At 39.6% G+C, this 16,290-nt stretch overlaps 1 protein-coding gene and 1 pseudogene across 2 annotated transcripts in view; both read right to left on the reverse strand.

Moving 5' to 3' along the window:
• Positions 1–3,703, reverse strand: part of SYNDIG1 (synapse differentiation inducing 1) — a 287,258-nt gene extending 283,555 nt beyond the window's left edge. The window contains exon 1 of one of the 2 annotated variants that reach the window (XM_027853942.1): positions 3,559–3,703. The gene's annotated coding sequence lies outside the window, so the exon portion shown is untranslated. Of the gene's footprint in view, positions 1–3,554 lie in introns of both variants that reach the window. The other variant, XM_027853943.1, reaches the window with a different exon arrangement.
• Positions 3,704–12,993: 9,290 nt separating this feature from the next.
• Positions 12,994–13,147, reverse strand: LOC114037011 (annotated as a pseudogene).
• Positions 13,148–16,290: the final 3,143 nt, after the last annotated feature.

Raw genomic sequence — 16,290 nt, forward strand, 5'->3', positions numbered from 1 at the left:
TTTCTTTCTTTCTTTCTTTCTTTCTTTCTTTCTTTCTTTCTTTCTTTTTTCCTCATATCTATCAATATCTCTATAATTGCTATAGTATGTATGTATGTATCATCTATCTATCTCCAGGAGCTCACTACTTAAAAGTTGGAACCTTCTTATACTGCGGAACCCAAAGAATGAGGAATCACACTAGAGCAGGGCTTTATGAAAGAGTTTATTGGACAACATTCAATGAGCAAGAGTGTGTGTATTAGGTGTAAGTGGGGGACCAGGGCTTTGACATAGAAAAATCACATAAGAAATTCAGACATCATAAAAGTTGAACTTACTGTTAAATTAAAGGTGATCATTAAACATATAAATGGTTCTCTGGTGGTTTCTTTAAATGTTACATTTAAAATATGATTAGATCCATGCCCCCAAAAATGTGATTGACAACTTTTAAGAATACATTTAACCTACGTAAAAAGTAACATCTGTATTAACGAGAAGGTGGAGGTTTTCACACTGACTTCACAGAAATTTTAATACATTAGCAGTCATTTTCAAGATAATAGAAACCATATTCAAAATTAAATATGGGCAAGCAAAATGACACTCAAAAGTCACACTGCAAAGTGTTTTTTGTTTTTTGTATATAAACATCAAGCATTTCTAAATGAAAAACTACAGTTCTCAAAAACAAGCTTGAAATCTCAGAATCACAAGAACAAAGATTTCCTCCTCAGAAAGAAGACCAGACCGGGGTGGGGGGAGAGAGAGAGAGACAGAGAGAGAGAGAGACAGACAGCCAGAGACAGACAGACAGACAGACAGACAGAGACAGAGAGAGAGAGAGACAGGCAGACAGACACACACACACACACACACACACACACACACAGAGTAGCCTCATGCTGGGCAAACTATTACAACAACTCCCTAGAAAGGACTAGGTAGAGAATCTTCCTCATTAGTTTTAAGCCTAGCAAAACACTTTTTAATTGATGTTAATGCTCAATGTTGGAGAGATTAGTCTCTGATGATTTCTGAATTGGATTTTAATCCCTTTGAAGAGCAGCATGGATTATTGTTAGTTTTCTCTACTTTATTCCTTTTCCTATCACTTGCCTATCACTGCTCACTTGTGCATTCTTTCTTTTGGATCCAAGTGTTTGTCTATCTATCTGTCTTTATCTCCACCCCCCCCCATTATGTCTCTCTGTCTCTCTCTCCATTTCTATCTTTTTCTTTGCCTCTATCTCTGTCTCTCACTGTCTGTCTCTCTCCTCTCCTCCCACATTTATTTAAATCATCATTTCCCCATTTTCTCTATTTCAAGGAAATGTACGTCTTTTTCTTTACCAAAATATGAATTGAGGATTACATTGTTTTCTTCCTTTTGATTTAAACCAGTATACTTTAAAGAAACCTTTTGAAATGATCACATCATTTCTTTTCCTTCCCCTAGCACTGCACTCATCACCTCTCTGATTTATTTCCAGGTAGTGGTAAGGAGAAAAAACACAACCAACAAACATCCAAAACTGCATTTTTGAAAGGATATGTAGAGGGGAAACCTATATAGGACAGACCATTCCACAGATACTAAATCTTCTTGAAATTCTCTCTCAATTAAGCATTCAGAAACAGTTCTCTGGACACCCTATTTTCAGTCCTGCTCCAGGAATTTAGCTATAGCTCCTTTCTTCTCCAATGCCTTTTTCTAATTAATATGCATCGACATATTGCCACCTCTGCAGATTATTTATGCACCTGGCCTTACAAGGAAGCATCAACAGACAATGACCCTTTGGTAGAAATCATGTCCAAGGCTCACTGCCCTGTACAGGGAATCTTATCTTGGAAGAAAAATAAAACTTGTTCTGTTTTGTTCATCTCACAGATCTGCAGGTTTGCTAAGACGCAGCAATCCCCAGTTCACAGGTTCTGACCAAAACGTATGCAGAAGAGGTGGATAGCTACGTACTCTTTGATTTGACTAACAGGCTTCAAAGCTAGACTTAGGAACATTGGTAAATTGAACTCCCCTTCCTCCCGAGCTTTCCCCCCAAAACACACAAACAGACACAGACACACACAGACACACACATGTCCTTGTTCTGCTCCATTGAAAGTCATCAAATATCTAAGGGATATATCAATATAGGGAGAAAAAAAAGACATTGTGTAAGCCAAAGAAACTTATCGTCATTACAGTTCAGAAAAGGAAGGAAGAGCATTTCAACTGGAATTCCGGTATTTAAACTGGCTCAGAGTGAGGTATGTTCAAGAAAATAACCTGGCCAGAGTATGTCTGACATAGTCCGGCAAAATCTCTACCTCTCTCTTCACCTTCACTACAAGCTTATCTCTGGACAACCTCTAGATTTAAACGTCCCAATTAAACCTGTACAAATACAAGCCAGAGAGACAAAGTAAGAGATGGATTAGGAACTTTTTTTTTTAAAGCAGTACTCAGTACAGGTATAGGCACAGGTGGACCCTGGAGCGCAGGGGCTGATGCAGCGCAGCCAGTGAGTGTTCACTCAAAGTGTCTTCAATGGTTTGCAGTTCCCAGGAGCTCCTAAGATCAGGACAGCTCCTAACAAGCCTGGCTCCTGGCGCTGCACGAAGGGCAAGCTGCCAGTCTGCTCTACCCGTGGGTGGGATACAGGACTGATCTGGCAACCGGAGACTCTCTGGCCCCAGGTGCCAGTTAGAAATCCCCAGTCCTGTTACCCTTCCTCATATTCATTTCTCTGCTGCCCCAGTCTTGGTTCCTTTCTCTGCCCTGTCCTAGTTTACTCTCACTCTCTCTCCACCATCTCTTACAGAGTCTGGCTCAGCACATCTAGCTACATTCTACTCTCTACTGTCCCATTTAGTCTTATATCCATTGGCAATCTCAAACTACTTCCCACCCCCGACCCATGACCCATGACCCATGACCCATTCAAGTACCCTCAAACCCCACCTCCCAGCCTCCCAGCTAGTCAATTTCAGACCCACCACTACCCACTACACCTAACAGAGCAGGACTCCACCTCTCTTTCTCTCCTAAGGTCTCGATCTGACCGGAATACTCAAGGGGAACAAAATCACCCAGTTCCCAGAGCTCTCCCAGGATGCTTGGTGGGGTGCCAGGCTGCAGCGCTGAGACTTCATCACCACCTCCGGCCCCTGGCTCTGTTTATAACACGCTGGCAGTACCCTATGTGGGGATCTGGCGACCTGTGTAGGGGGTTGACCACCGCTGAGCCTCCCCACTTTTTAATCACGACAATCTGCACTTACCCAGACGCCACAAGCACAGTTCTTTCCCCTCAGACCTGGCGCGCACAATCCCGGACTCAGCTCAGTGTTTACCCCCTCCGACCTAGTAAGGCTAGTCCAGTCACTGGGCACGCTTTTTATCCCGCCAGTCGGAGGCTCTCAGGTAGGGAGGAGGGCAGGGCAAGCAATGGGTCTGTGTATCCCCCGCCCTCTCTGAGCATCACTCCCCGATTCCTCCCTTCCACCCGCCCATCTTCGCATCCACAGACCCGTGCGGCAAATGCGGGGGTGGGAAGGGGGGGACTTACCTACCAGGAACAAGGTGACCCAGAAGCTGCACCCCAGGGCAATCAGCGGAAGAGCAGGCAGAAAGCAGAACCTCGTCGACGCCGCTCCCCTACAGTAAGCCGGGGCGCGCAGGTCAGTGCGAAACCCCGCTCTTCTGGTCTCCCACGCGAGCTCTAAGCCGGCTCTCTGGAAAGGCAGCGGCCGCCCCTCTCTGGTTTCTTTACCCGCACCCGGAGCCCTGCGCCGCCCCGAGCGCCACAGGGAGCCCCGGGCGCGGGGCAGCAGCTTCGCAGGCTCTGGGAACCCCAGAGAGGGGCGAAGGAAGAGGCGGGGAAGAAGCTAGTGTGGGGCTCCTAGAGAGGTGGAGCGAAAAGAACCCTCCCTCTCCAAGCTCACAGGGAAGGGAGGGTGGGTTCAGAATCAAGGAGCTTGGAGCCCAGCCGGTGGCTAGCGCGAGGGATGGCTGCTGTGTGCGCCTCTAGGCTCAGAGAGCATTGTAACGTGTGTGCCTGAAAGGACAGTTGTCCGGCTCCCCAGGAGGTGGAGGAGAAAGAGGGAGAAGGAAGCAAAAGCAACCCCAACCCCTGCACTACAACGGCAGCCAACTTTGGCTCCGCAGCGACCGGGGAGCTGGCAGGTCAGTAGGGCCGCTGCCGCTGCTGCTGCCTCCCCACCCTGTGGCGCTCCTGACACCCGCTAGCCGCCAGCCCAAAGCGTGAGCTTTAAGGCAGAAATGCAAAACGGGTGGCTGGAAATATGAGGGCGGCAGAAGCAGGAGGAAAAACAGATCTCAGACTAGGTTGACAGGAATTTACCGCCCTGCACTGGGAAAAGGCGGCTCCCCCTGGTCCTAAAGACATCCTGTCCTCACGCACTTGGTACTGAGGTCCTCACCATAGCCCCGTCCGTTTCACCAATATCCACTGCTGACTCTTGGCCAAATTAATCCAAAGTTGAACTTGAACCCTACACCTAAGACCCATCCTAAAACAAAAGATGGGGAACGGTTATCTATATTCTCCCTATCTGCCGTCCATACAGTGGATTCATAGAATCTGGAAGTAATCTTAGAGGTCATATAGTCCAACCCATGGAATATTCATTTCTTCAACATCACTGAAAACCTAGGCATGGCACATGAAGATAACATAGCGTCTTTACTACTGCTTTTCCTCTGTAATGTACAGTGATTTTTTTTCCTCTTTTGGTCTAAGTCAAAGTCTATAAAGTTTAAGTAACTGGTACTGGTATAGCCAGTTGGCCCTTTGACACCTACTGAACCTCTGAGGCCAAGAAAAAGGACCATAAAATTCATATCTATAAGAAAGAAATGTTTGGGCAGGGATATGGAAATCTGTTTTCAAAATCATGGTTAGTGGGCTCAGCTTGCCTTTTGCTTTATTATTTAAGCTTCCACCTTACCTTTTCGTTCCTGAAGCATAAACTAGCTTTCCAAGAGGAAGCTGAGAATAGAAGCAGAGACTTTGTTTTCTACCCAGAGCTGTTTCATCCAACCCAAACTGCATCATTAGTCTTTTTATGTCTTATTTCTCACGTCAGATTTTGAATTCCTTGAGAAAAGGACCATGTTTTGTTCATCATTATATGTCCCTCAGCACCTAGCCAGATGCCTTGAACATAATAACAGCAGCAATAATAACTCAATTTCCAGTATACTCCCCACACAACCCTGGGAGGTATTGCCAGAAATATTACCCATTTTTAAAATGAAGAAATTAGGGCAGGGAAAGGTGAAGTGACCTGGACAGAACTGAGCCAAGGTTTCCTGCTTCCAAGTCAAACTTGTTTTTTTATTAGATAAAACTCAAGGGACCTGTGATTTCATTGGGCTAGGGAATTACCAGGTGAGGAAATTTCTTTCTCTAAGGCCAGTGGACACCTTCTCTGTAACTTAGAGTCAGAGTTCCCTGAGACACTTAAAGGTTAAGTAACATTTCCAGTGCCACATAACTTGCTTGTGTCAGAGTTGGGACTTGAATTCATTTTATCCTTGATGAAAAGATAGCTTTATCTCCACAAAGCCATGTTGTGCCATGCTCTAAAGATCTAAAAATATTTGTCCACTTCAATTCAATGGACAAGCTAGACCATCCTCATAAAATTTTAAAAAAGCCCTAGTTTCACACTGGCATTTCATCTCAAATGCCTTATCATTGCAAATGGACCACTATCCCATAGCCCACTTAGTCTTATATCCCACACCAGGGCCAAACTATGTCCTATTCCCATGCCATTCAAGTACCCTCACCCCTCCTCACCAGCTAGTCAGTTTCAGATTCACCACCATTCACTGCACATAGAAGCCCAGGACTCCAGCTCTTTCCCTCTCCTAGCATCTAGATCTAACCAGAAAACTTAAGAACAAAATGAGGCAAGAGTTTCTCCTACTGGAATTCCCCAAATGATTATAACACCACTGTTAAAGATTCAACAAACATTTATTAAGTACCTACTATCTGCAAGGCACTGTAGCACATTTACATAATTCAACAAACATGTATTCAACAAACAGCATTTATCAAGTACTTGCTATGTGTAAGGCACTGTCAAATATTTAGATAATGCAAATTCTATATTTGAATATTTGGACACCATTAATACTCTCCGTCATATTAGACATTTATTTATTTATTTTTTCTTTTTTAGGTAATTGGGGTTAAGTGACTTGCCCAGGGTCACACAGCTAGTAAGTGTCAAGTGTTTGGTCTGAGTCCGGTTTTGAACTCAAGTCCTCCTGACTCCAGGGCCACTGCATCACCTAGCTGCCCCCATATTAGACATTTTTAAAAGAAGTTGTATAGATTTGGCCTTGGCAAAATCCCCATCTTCTCCCTTAGTCTCAGTTGCTACCTCTGTAATTTGAGATTTTTGGACTAGATAATCTCTAAAAATCCCTACTAGTTCTATGATTTTTTCACTTCCTTGGGTTAAGAGATTGTTGTTGGAGGGTTTGTATGTAGGTTTTAAATATTTCCTGACTATATTGCCAAAAACCCCAGGAGTTGCCCTGAATTATTTTTTTCAGAATCAGTGATGGGGTATAGGTAAAATTGTCAGGTATGTAGTGGAAGGAGGGAGGGAGGAAGAGAGAGAGAGAGAGAGAGAGAGAGAGAGACTGACTGATGGAGAATTTATTACACAATTACCATGTGTCAGGTATTATGCTACTTGTTAGGGATATAAATATAGGCAAGAATGATAATCCCTACCCTCAAGGAATTCACATTCCAGTGATGGAAGATGAACTACAAATGGGAGCTGGAAAAGGTGAGGGAGAAGGAAGCATATTATGGAGCCTGCCATAAAGTGATACGGAGGCTTAATCTTGGTCAAGATCACTCACTTGAAGAGTCTCACATTCTAAGGATAGAGTTCAAACTTCTAGTAGGGACTGCGTAGGGAAGATGGGCATGATAGCTTGAGTGGAGACAAATAGCATGATAGGGAGATCACACAAATTTGGACTAGATGGCTTCTGAGGGCCCTGTCAACTCAAATAATATGGTTCTATGTGTTTTTCATTTTTCAGATAGATGAACTAGATGAAAAGGAAAACATAGATGGCAAGGTTAGAGCAATAATGGCACATTCATCTAGCACTTAATAGGATCATAGATTTAGATTCCACTTTCTCTATATCATTTTATTTTACACTGAAAAGAATTAGCTGGATTTTATATATGAAGAGTCTCTAGCTCAGAGAGCTTAAGTCTCTTTCACCAAGGTCACAGAGAGGATTCAGGACTGGAACCCAGGTTCCCTGATTTCCATTCTAGTGCTTTTGGCGGTATGGGCAGAGGTGGGGAATCTGTGGCCCTCTAAGTCCTCAAATGTGGCCCTTTGACTGAATCCAGACTTCACAGAACAAATACCCTTAATTAATAGATTTGTCCTATAAAACTTAGACTCAGTCAAAAGACCGCACTCTATAACCTAGAAAGCAACACGTGACCTCTAGGCCATAGATTCCCCACCCTTGCCCTAGTACTTCTCGATTGGAATAGATTCTGGGAGAATAGGCATAGAAATACAGAAAGTATTTTGGAAGGGAGGTCTCTCAGTAATTTGCTTATAGATGTTTTCGAAGAGGAAAGACCTATTAACTTTAGGATAATGGAGAAGAAAACGGTAAAATTTGGAATGAGGGGTTTGTCATGTACTTTTTCCAAGGAAATTAAAGGAGAGTGACAAGTATTAGATTTCTACAATAGAAAGGTGGAGGAAGATATGGAAGAATAAAAATAGCTCACTTAGTACATTGCTGTAACACAGTTTATGAAGTTCTTTTCTCATAGCTAGAATGTGAAGTAGGTCATGCAGGTATCATTAACCCTATTTTACAGATAAGGAAACTGAGACCTAGTTATGTGAAATGACTGCTAGTATCAGAGGTTTCAAGCACAATTTTTTCTGACATACATTACTGTTCTTTCCACTACATCAAGTGCCTCTGAAAGACAGTAATAAACCACTGATCATAACTTGAGCTATTCTCAACAATCAGTATTTGAGTTCATTCATTCATTGATTCAATTAATATTGAGTCTCAACTGAAACAAAGGCCTGAAAGTAAAGAAATTATTATCTTAGCCACAAGTTCCAAGCTGCAGGACTAGAGACAAATCACTGAATCAATCTGAACCTCAGTATCACCATTTTCCAAATTAAATGGGGCCAGAGATGGAGATTGGAAAAGGTAAACTCTAAGATCTCCTCCAGCTTGGAAATTCTTTGATTCTGTGATTTTATTACATGTGCATCACTGTGGGAGTTTCACAGAAGGATCATTTATGGATTCGGTCCTCATAGAGAGTCCAGGCTAGATCAGAGTATAATTATATTGAAGATGTGAAGATAGCAAGAAGGGAGAGACAGAGAGGCAAAGGTAGAGCCAGACAGAGACACAGAGAGAGTCACAGAAAGAAAGGCAAAGAGACACAGAGAGACAGAAGAGGCAGACAGAGACAGAGATATACGAGAAAGAAATGTAGAAACAGAGACTGAAAGATAGAAATAGAGAGACAGGTTTTGTTATAAGAGTCTACTTAATGCTATGAAAAATCATTTAATGGCTCCATCTCAGTCCATCCACAAAATAACCATATTGTACATACACCCCATAGTTTCTCTCTTCTATAATGATTTTTGTCATATGTTTCATCATCCAACTTCCTTTCCCACCCCTTCTCTCTCTCTCTCTCTCTCTCTCTCTCTCTATATATATATATATATATATATATGACATACATACATATACACAGATGCATATGTTTTAAAAAGTCAATAAATATTGACAAAATAAAATGTTAAGTGAAACTTTGAGGAAACCAATATATCTTCACTGTAAAGAATTTTAAGGTATTTGTATATTGCTAACTCCTAGCCTTCCTAAATGCTGCAAAGTCCAATCCAATTAGGAATAGAAAAAATGTGAAGCAAAAAGAAGGAAAACTCTCAGATCATTAATGTGAGTACCTGAGGAATAGGCTACCTCCATTGGGAAAGAAGGATAATATTTGACTAAATGTTAGGTTGACCTCAGTGAGATATTTAAGAAGGGAAATGATGGAATGTGCAAGGATTTTTCTACTACCAATGTTGATATGACCCTCCATCAATTCTAATTAGAAATATGTTTTACTTCAGTTTTGGGATGAAAAAGAGGAAAGTATGTATGGAGAGGAGTTTTGAGGGGAGGAGAAGGGAAATTCCAGGCAAGAGAAATGCTTTAGAATGGTCTGGGTGCTATCATGAGAGATGTAATGAGTTTAAAGTCATTAAAGGCATAGCATTATCTTTAATATACATATACATATATATGTATATATATATATAAACTTATGTACATTTATGTATGATATATGTTTATAAGTACAAAGTAAATCCAGAATAATTGATGGGAACTCATTAGAACCTAGGTAGGAAACAGGAAAAAGTGAAAGGAAAGACCTCTTATGGTTATGGAATTTTAACTAAGCTTTGAAGGAAGCTAGGGTTTCTAAGAGGAAAAATAAGAAGTGAGCGTTGTCCAGGCATGGGTGACAGCCTGTGTGATGTCTCAGAGACACGAGATGGGATGTTTTGTATAACAGATATTTGTTGTTGTTTAGTTGTTTTTCACATATCTGACTCTTTGCGACACCCTTCTGGATTTTCTTGGCAAAGATACTAGAGTGGTTTGCCATTTCCTTCCCTAGCTCATTTTACAGATGAGCTGAACAGGATTAAATGATTTGCCCATAGTCACACAGCTAATAATTGCCTGAGACTGGATTTGAACTCTGATCTTCCTGCCTCCAGGCCCAGCACTCTATCCAAGGTTCCACTTAGCTGCCCTTATAATGAATATTAAGGAAAACAATTTGGCTAGCCCCTAGAATGTGTAATGTGGGTGTAATTTAAAGCCTAGAAAGATAGATTGGGACCAGTTTGTGATGGATTTTGAATGACAAAAAGAGAAGTTTGCACATTATTCTGGAGATAATAGGGAATCACCATAGTATTTTTGAGCAGGGGAATAACATGGTCATACTAGTGCTTTAGGAATCTCACTTTGGTACCTGTGTAAAGAGCAGCTAGGTATTGCAGGGGATAGAGAACTGGGCTTAAAATCAGGATGACTCATCTTCATGAGCTCAAAGCTGGCCTCAGACACTTACTAGCTATGCAATCCTGGGCAAATCACTTAACTCTGTTGGCTTCAGTTTCCTCATCTGAAAAATCAGCTGGAGAAGGAAATGGTAAATCATTATAGTATCATTGCCAAGAAAACCCCAAATGACATTCTGAAGGGTCAGATATGACTGAACAACAACAACAACAAAAAAGGCTAGATCAAGAAAAAGAGAAGATTGAAATAGGGGCATAAGTTAGACCAACTCACTATATTTATTTCAACCAGTAATAGACTGAAAGTCAAGCAATCAATTAGCACTAACATTAGGGATATGGATCCTTCTGCCATGTTGTAGAATGTGATACAGATAGGATATCTAGACCCTCCCGGAACATAACTAGCAAATATTCAAGCATCTCACACGTGAACACGCTACCTCAAGAAAAAATTGCTCAACAGTTCTGTCACAAAATGAATTTTAAAATTCCTTGGAATTAAGAGATGGAAACTCTGTGTTCTTCCACATTTCAACCTGTATTTAAGATCAATTAAAGTTGTGCTTAAATACATCTTTCATACTAACTTCTTCGGAATACCTTAAAATTAACTCCATGGAAATTCTGGGTACATGCTGTGGTATATTAGTTGTCTATAAGACTGCAGGAGGGTAATAATCCTTTATAGAAAGAAGTCTCAACTGAAAGATGGAGAATAATTCCTTTGAAGATTACTAGAGAAAAAAGAAACTCTAAAAAAGATTTGTCTCTAATGGCATGCTCTTAACACAGTAGTCTCAAAATGGGGAAAGCATTTTGATTTAATCCTCACCCAGTACACTAGAGCACTGCTATCCTTTTATCTCCCTGAAATGAGACAGGCTGCATTCACATTGCTTTACAAAAGAATTCAATGTACTACTGCAGCTATAACATAATAACAAGGTTTGGGGTCCTAAGTATTTAAGCATATCATTAATTATTTGCATGATTTCTGGTATTTTCTTAAAAAGCTAAGAACTGGTATTCAGCCCAAGAAGAATTTTTTTGCTGCATTTGCTTTTTTCCTAGGGAAAATAGCAAAAATAGTTTTTTTTTATAAAAATAACCACATGTGCTATAATTTTGGAGGTTGTATAACTGGAGAAGAAACAGAAAGGTAGGATTTTTGGTTTTTGTTCTGCTCAGTTTATTTTACAAATCTCAGGACAAGAATATATCTTAAACATACAGGAAAATACAGTGACAGGTGGCCTACACCAAAACTGTCCTTTCTCATGTTGCAACAGTGCATATATTATACAACAGTCAAGCAAATTAGCACTGTCCCATGTAGGTCCAAGTCCCAACAGATAAAAATCATCCACCCATCAGACAATAGATCTCTGGAGGCCCTATAGACTGCAGATGATTTGGGACCTATAGTAGTAGAATAAGACACATTGCAGGGCAACTCTGATCACAGAACCTGAAAGTTGGAAGAGATTTTGGAAGACATCTTAACTGGCCCCTACCTCATCAAGATTTCCTTAGAATAGATTTAAAAAAAATGAAAAGAATCCATTCCATACTATCCTCTAAAACTGGTCATTCAACTTCTACATCCAGGGACCAGTTCTTTCCAGGACAACCCTTTCCTTTTCTCATGGCCCTAATTGTGAGGAAATTGGAATTTACACTAAACTGACTTTGGTTTCTCTGCAATGCCTACCCACTGCTCCTAATTTTGCTGTTGAGACCCAAGCAGTATAAGTCTAATCTTTTTCTAAATAACAGTCCTTCAAACATTTCAAAACTATTCTGAATCAAAGAAAATAAGACATTAGTAGTGAATGCTTTTTTTGAATGTTGCTCTGAATTGTCTATGGATAGTATTCACTAACCAGAACCTCTCCAGTCTATGGAGATCTAGGCAAATATTCACTGGAAGTCCCTAGACTGCCTGTCAGCAGGTTCAATACAATACCTTTTGCCTCAGTAACTTCCTGTCATGCCATCTTTTACCAAAAAGTAACGTTTGTTGCCTGGCTGTATATATAGTTAAATGCATCTCTGTCTTGACCTTTCATTAGTCACCAGTACACAAACACAAAGTGAAGACATGGCTAGGCAAGATTATAATAAAGATGAGAAGACCATCCTACTCAATGAATCACTATTATTTTTTCTTTCATTATTTGCAATACTTTGTCCAACTCACCTCTACTCACATTACCACTACCCTAGTTCAAACCCTTATAATCTCTTGCCTGAACTATTGCAATAGTCTACTATTAGGTTCCTTGCCCCCATTCTCTTTCCTTTCCAAGCCATTCTGCATGTATCTGGCAAATATATAATCACAAATCTTTATTCTATGTCCCTCATCTTCTCAAGGAACTTCAATAATTTTCTTTTGCTTCTAGGATAACAATTTTTGTTTGGTATTTAAAGTTCTTTACAATAGAACTCTAACATCTCTTCAGAATTAATTTACATTGTTTCCTTTCATTGAGATCCACTACTTTATAGTCTTATTGGTATACTTTCTTTTCTTGTATACAATATTCCCTCTTTTGTGTCCATGTCTTTGAACAAAAATGTATCAGTTGTACCTGAAAAATCCTCTAACTCTAGTTCAAGTTCCAGAGAGGATGGAGTTGAGAGGTCTTTGTTCTTTTGGTTTTAGGCTTTAAAAGAGGTCTAGCATGACTGAGACATGTGGCCAACAAGATGGAGGACATTTTCTCTGATCATCAGGACCTCTAAACCTTATTCAAAATAGTTGTATTCAAGATTTTGAAGTTCATGCTGTCACATGCCAATGTCTCTCTTCTACCTTAATTTTCATATGCTGTCCAACTTCTTTAAAATATAGGGTGTGACACAGTAAGGCTATGTAGCAGAGAAAGTTGCAGACCAATGAGATCACATCCTCTCACATCTTGTGCTTGAGCTCCTCTGTGTCTACCTTTGGCCCCAGGCCCTCAATCTGGAACATGTTGAATTTGTCTGTTAGTTACAGACTTCATCTTTCTATCCTCTGTCCTGTTTGTCAAGAGATAAAGTAAAATACTAAGAAAAAAATGTAATTATAGTTAGATGCCCCTCTTTCTAAAAAGTGACCAGCCTAGAAGCCCCAATCTCATGTACTCTTCCTAGAAGTTATTAAAGTTGCCCTTGCTGTAGAACTATCTATGTACACCTTCATTTGAGCCACATCTGGACTAATCCATGTGGACACACAGAGAGACTATATATAATATACATACACATATACATTTATATATGTATAATATATTATATAATTTATAAACACACACATGCATGCACACATACATATAGTAGTTATTTATCTATTCATCTATTGTTTTCCTACATCAGAATATAAACTCCATCAAAGAACTGGAAACAAAGTATGTGCCCATCAACTCGAGAACGGTTAAACTATTTGTGATATACAAATGCAATGGAATATTACTTTCTTACAAAAAATGATGAGTATGATGAATATAGAGAAAGATGGAGAGGCTTAAATGCAGAGTGAAGTAAGAAGAGCCAATAAAACAATGTACACGATGATTACAGTGAAGTAAATGGAAAGAATAACAACTATTAAATAATTGAAATTGAATGTCATAAAATTACAAAGAATAAGCATGGTCCCAAGGAGAAGATATGAAAAGACACCTCTCTCCTACTCTTTTGCAGAGGTAGGTTGTTCTCAGGTGTGGATCTTTGTATATGTTTTAGAAATATTTTGATGCAATCATTTTTGGTGATTATTTTTCTCTTCTTCTCTTAAAAAAACTTATAAAACCTGCTGTTATATGGGATGCAGAGAAAGGAGGAAGAAGAGAGACAAGATTTTAGTAAGTAAAGATACCAATAAAACTTATTTTAAAAAAATAATATCTGAAAGCAAGGGCTTTCAGCTTTGTGTTTATATTCCCAAGACCTAGCAAAATACCTGGTATGTAGTAGGGACTTAGCAAATACTTTTTGAGTTTAATTAAATTCTTAAAAAGGCCATCATTCCCATGTCCATGTTTGTCCTTTTTTCTCGAAGAGGATCACAACCTCAGGAAGGTGATGTCATGACTTGCAAGTGAATTGGATTTAAGTGAATCAGGGCTGTGCAAAGTCACCAGCCTCATTCTCTTCTCCAGACCCATCAGGGTCCAATGGGAAGATATAGATCAGGATGACTAGAGATGGCCCCAGATGCAGTGGGAAATCTTGGCCTTTTTAAGTTAAAGTCTTTTGGAGGTCTCAGTTTGACTGAGGCAATGCCCATTCAGTGATTAAGACCAGGTATAAAATGAGGCAAAGAATGGCCTCTTTCGCCTAGTCAAAAAAATCAGTCTGGGAGGGAAAGCCCCTCAGGGTTTCTGGCAAAAACAGAACCAAAACTTCCTTCCTTCCTCAATTTTCAGCTTCCTTTTTTGTCATCTTCTCCATTAGAATGTAAGCTTCTTAAAGGCAAGAGTTCTCTTTTTACTTGTATTTTTATTCCTAGCTTTTAGCATAGTATTTGGCACACAATAAGTGCTTGATACATACTTGCTGACTGACTGACTTTTAAGCATCTATTCTTTTTCAGGAATTGTGTGAGGTGTCAGAGACATGAGAACTAAATGAGACTTTTAGAAAATTGTTATCAGTAAAAGAATCCCAAATTTTCTCAGTTATGAAAGCTTCTGTTCAAGTAGGTGGACTTCTAAGTCACAAGTAGGAAATTGAAGCTAGTATTTCTTATTTTGAAGAAAAAATAAACTAACCACTACATGTATATGTAGCTATATGTCATATCAATAGCATTTTATACATGAGGGGAAAAGATAATTTGCTCATTTTTTAAAAAATGTAGCCATATTAGATTCTTCCTAAGTCATTAGGAACACAGTATTATGGAGGCTGACTTTTTACTCAAAGAATAAAATATAATCTTTCAGCTACAAGTACAATATCATTGAATTTCCAGGTTTCTTTTTACCTGAACTCTGCAAATAATTTCAATAATTTCTGATCCCCAAAGTTGATTCAAAGATCTGGGATGATAACTTTGGAAATGGAAGCTCCAAAGAAACTAGGTGAAGATCCTTAGGGATAACCTTGTAGGTCCTAAGTGTAGTGAGTACATGTGAAGGGTGATAGGAGCCTAGGCTCATCATGCAGAGTTCTACCACAGAATTGATCAGGAATCACTGAGAGCCCAGCTGTTATCTGTGATTGTTTTAATGATTGGAGAGGATTTTCTAGTAGTGCCTACTCCAGTGACATTTATAACTGCACTTTATCCATTTAAGGATCCAAAGCTAGCCAATCAAAAAATTCTCACTATAGTCTTGCTATAGTAACTTACTATATCTCTTAAAATTACATATCTGTGCACATGCTGTTTCCCCACCCAATACAATGTAAATTCCTTTAGGGTCCGGATTGCTTTGGACTTGGCTTTACATTTTCAGAATGTAATATAGTACTTTGCATATATAGGTGCCTAATAAATGCTTACTGAACTGAATTGAATTAAACCTGTCAGTATAATAAAGAATTTGAAGGCAGGGACTGTTTTTTTTTTCCTTTTTCTTTGTGTCCTTGGTGATTTGTACAGTTCCTGACATATACTGCATAATAAATACTTGACTAATTGATTGATTGTCCTAGAAAGTCTTCCTACGTCCCGTTTATTCCAGGAACTCTCTTAGATGGAAAATAAAGCTGGTACTCAGCATCAGTTCCCACCATATTTCTCTTTTATTCTGATGCATCTTGTATCTATAACACTATTTCTTATGTATTGTGGAGACAATAGGCTTCTCTGAAGTTGATGTTAGGTAGTATAAAGTGTCCTGATTGTAAAAATAAGCTGAAGTGATTCTCAGGTCCCTCCATATTCTCATCTTTATTGTACATTCTGATTTTCTACTGTCTTTAAAGAGAGATCCACTGGAGCTGAGAGAATAATGAAGTTCATGAGTAATAGTGATAAATTTAAGTAGCAAAGGAGATTTGTAATTGATGCTTCCTTTTGCTCCAGATTTAATGAATGACCACTCTCTAAGTGCCTCAGTTTTTGTATCTGCAAAATGGAAACACACTTCTGTCTCCTAACACCCAAGGGTGTTTCAAGAATTAATG

Source organism: Vombatus ursinus, unplaced genomic scaffold (genome assembly GCF_900497805.2).
Source record: "Vombatus ursinus unplaced genomic scaffold, bare-nosed wombat genome assembly UNPS02010219.1, whole genome shotgun sequence".
NCBI lineage: Eukaryota > Metazoa > Chordata > Mammalia > Diprotodontia > Vombatidae > Vombatus > Vombatus ursinus.